This window comes from Priapulus caudatus, unplaced genomic scaffold, assembly GCF_000485595.1.
Source record: "Priapulus caudatus unplaced genomic scaffold, Priapulus_caudatus-5.0.1 Scaffold654, whole genome shotgun sequence".
In the NCBI taxonomy this organism is placed as follows: domain Eukaryota; kingdom Metazoa; phylum Priapulida; class Priapulimorpha; order Priapulimorphida; family Priapulidae; genus Priapulus; species Priapulus caudatus.
In genome coordinates this window covers 162,569-166,035 of record NW_014577715.1, presented here as the reverse complement: position 1 = coordinate 166,035, position 3,467 = coordinate 162,569, and the positions used below count along the sequence as shown (strand labels likewise).

At 41.9% G+C, this 3,467-nt stretch overlaps 1 long non-coding RNA gene across 1 annotated transcript in view; it reads right to left on the bottom strand.

Annotated features, from left to right (window-relative positions):
- Positions 1 to 1,312: 1,312 nt before the first annotated feature.
- The window catches only part of LOC106812498, a 9,776-nt gene continuing 7,621 nt past the window's right edge, over positions 1,313 to 3,467 (bottom strand). The window contains exon 2 of the long non-coding RNA XR_001394337.1: positions 1,313 to 3,465. This is a non-coding gene — a long non-coding RNA (uncharacterized LOC106812498). The remainder of the gene's footprint in view (positions 3,466 to 3,467) is intronic.

Sequence of the window (3,467 nt, the reverse complement as noted above, 5' to 3'; positions counted from 1 at the left end):
ATCATGGCTAAAATCACGTGATTATACTAGGATAGTAGGAACTCAACATGATTTATTTTCTACAAACCGGTTGCAACATCACATTATGATGTTACATTTATGTAACATCACATTTATGATTTAGTTATGATTATTACGTTTATGATTAAGTTTATGATTCGTACGTTTATGTAACATCACATTTATGATTAGTTACAATTCGCTCAGTGACAAATCTCAATGTTTAGGGGTTTACGAGGAAGATGGTTCACGTAGGCCTACATGCTTGGTTTGTTTTTCTGCTCACAAGTTGCGATATGATATAGTGCTCCGAAACCAAAGTAAATGCCGACAAGCGGTTTTCGGCTTTTGTGTCAACGACCTCAGCCGGACAGCCCATTATCTCGCTGGAACCGATGAAATATCTGCTATTTTCACTAATCCAGTACTATGCAGATATTCAATGCCAATAAACAGTAACATGTTTAATAACTTTCTGAAAACAAAAGCACCGTCTACCTTTATTTCCTAGATATACACCATCGGTGAAAACGGTGGCGTTTTCTGTTAGTGGAATGAATAAAACGTAGCCATCTTTGACGCTGTACCGTAGAGTGTGGACCATAGATATCATCAAGAGCGTATAAAGAAGGCCTTCTTTATACGCTCTTGACTATATGTATATGCGGTATGTACTTGAAGCGTGATAAACCTGTACATTTTCTTCCACGTTCTAGAAGCAGTAGCTACGTAACGTAAACTTATTCCTGTCTATTGATTTATTTATCAATGTGCAACCCTAAAGAAACAACAATCTATCTAAATAGTAAATATCTATCCTGCTCCCTGTCTAGCTGTCCGAACAAAAACTCTCCTTAACATCCACAATTTTGTACTTTTAAACATCTAGATTAGAATACACCAAAATAAAGGTTAGCAAATATGACACGGTAATTTTCCTGCGCGTAACTGTTGCGTCACATTTAATACATGGCAAATACTGGTACCTATAGGTATACATAGTAGTACATATATATATGTAGGCTTAGATTATATATATCTATATACATATCATCAGGAGTGAATAATAATAGATTATTATCTATTATTCTATTATAGATTATCTATTATTATTCACTCCTGATATTATGTATATATATAATTATACATATATATATATATATATATATATATATATATATAGATATTAATGAGATTATGTATATACATCGCTCGGGAGAGTAGTGCTTACGTATACCTCAATTGTCTGCTTTCTCTATGCCAGGTAGGTTCATATGACAAGCTAAATAAGAAACAAAATAAGAACGTCGCATATGTGAATATAAACAATTTTTTATTATCCCGAAAGCGTTACCTGACCAATTCAAGTGATAGCGCGATATTAGTAACAAACGGTAACAAATGGATGTGGTAACAATATACTTTCACAACACACGACCCAATCATCTACTTTGTATACCTCAAAAAATAGTCGCGATTACCTAAAATATGCTGTGTCGAAAATCGATACATACATTGATTCATATTCAAAGAACGCGCGAAGAATCGGAGAGAACTGCAAACAACGTCGTACCAGACGTGAATAAAATGTTTTCCTATTTACTTCTGGTCGTACGAATCCATATTCTATCCAGCAGTATAGATAACTACGTCAGGAATCGTTGACCCACTGGTCGCCTGTACTCATATATACAGCTACGCGTCGCTGGGCTGGAGTTTACGCACGATAGCCAAACATGGCGTAGCCAACATATACGGTTAGCTACGCAGTACATGCACACATAGCAGCTAGCCACTGCGTAGCTAACACCTACACTCTTAACACCTATGTCAGCACGGATGTTTAGTTATCAGGCGTCAGGTAACCTAGGCGACGTACCAACAATACGACCAGCACGGTTAGAGCCAACAGCATCTTCTCACGCGTGTTCCCTTTTCTCAACCAAAAACACACACCAAACTCACAACACGGGAATATATTAATATCGTCCGCATACCACGTTGCCACAAAGCATAGCATTTGCGAGTACGTACAAGTCCAGGAAACAATGCTGACAGGGTTGACAATACGGAACTAGAATTGGGCACGCAATCAGTCACGATTTAAAAATCTGCGTATGCACCATGGTGGCGTTTACGAGACGTAGCTCCTTCATGAATATACCCACGATTAGAAACAGCAGGATATGTGGAGGCGTTCAAGACGTGTAATCATTTTATTTCGGATGTGTTCCTGGTTGCAAAGGGTAATGCACGCGAGAGTCAACTGTTGTTTTGTTCGCACACATCATAGCATGAACCCTATACACACTGAAGTATACATAGGTTCTGGACGCCAGTCAACTGAGGTTCAATCAAACACAAGTGTCAACGCTACTGTTTCGCAGTCAATGTCAAAATGTCACACGTTACCATAGCCAACTGCCCACCGTTTAACTAGAAATTTACTATAGACGGGTACAACGTGTTACCGATATTTTTGTAGCGTGCACTTTTGCACATAATAACACGGTGTCCTCCTGTAATAATGGAGGAATCCCCTCCATTAAGAACGACTGTGGATTGTTATGCAAAACGTCAAAAACTGCCGAAATCAGGCAGGAACATAATAAATAGCGCTCGTCACGTGACTGTAGCTTCTTAAGACGATTGGAAAGCAAAGCCCTACATAGTAAACAGTTATGTAGCTGCGCACCCTTCCTGAACGCATGCGTACTTATAGTTATACACACGCACGTGCACGTGCACATTTACGTGCGTGCACGTTCGCTCGATCACTAAAAATATAACAACGGAAAGATAGGTGCGCGGTGCTGTATGGGGAAACTAAAAGGTCATGCACTTCTTTCTGTAGCCCTGTTACGCGAGGATACGCGAGGATCGAAATGAAATTGGCTGAACTCGGCTGAGCACACTCTCACCGAGCAGTCACTAACTCACAGCGCCCTCTCACGGAGCAGTCACTAACTCACAGCACACTCTCACGGAGCAGTCACTAACTCACAGCGCCCTCTCACGGAGCAGTCACTAACTCACAGCGCCCTCTCACGGAGCAGTCACTAACTCACAGCGCCCTCTCACGGAGCAGTCACTAACTCACAGCGCTCGCTCACGGAGCAGTCACTAACTCACAGCACACTCTCACGGAGCAGTCACTAACTCACAGCGTCCCTCTCACGGAGCAGTCACTAACTCACAGCACACTCTCACGGAGCAGTCACTAACTCACAGCGTCCCTCTCACGGAGCAGTCACTAACTCACAGCACACTCTCACGGAGCAGTCACTAACTCACAGCGTCCCTCTCACGGAGCAGTCACTAACTCACAGCACACTCTCACGGAGCAGTCACTAACTCACAGCGTCCCTCTCACGGAGCAGTCACTAACTCACAGCACACTCTCACGGAGCAGTCACTAACTCACAGCGTCCCTCTCACGGAGCAGTCACTAACTCACAGCACACTCT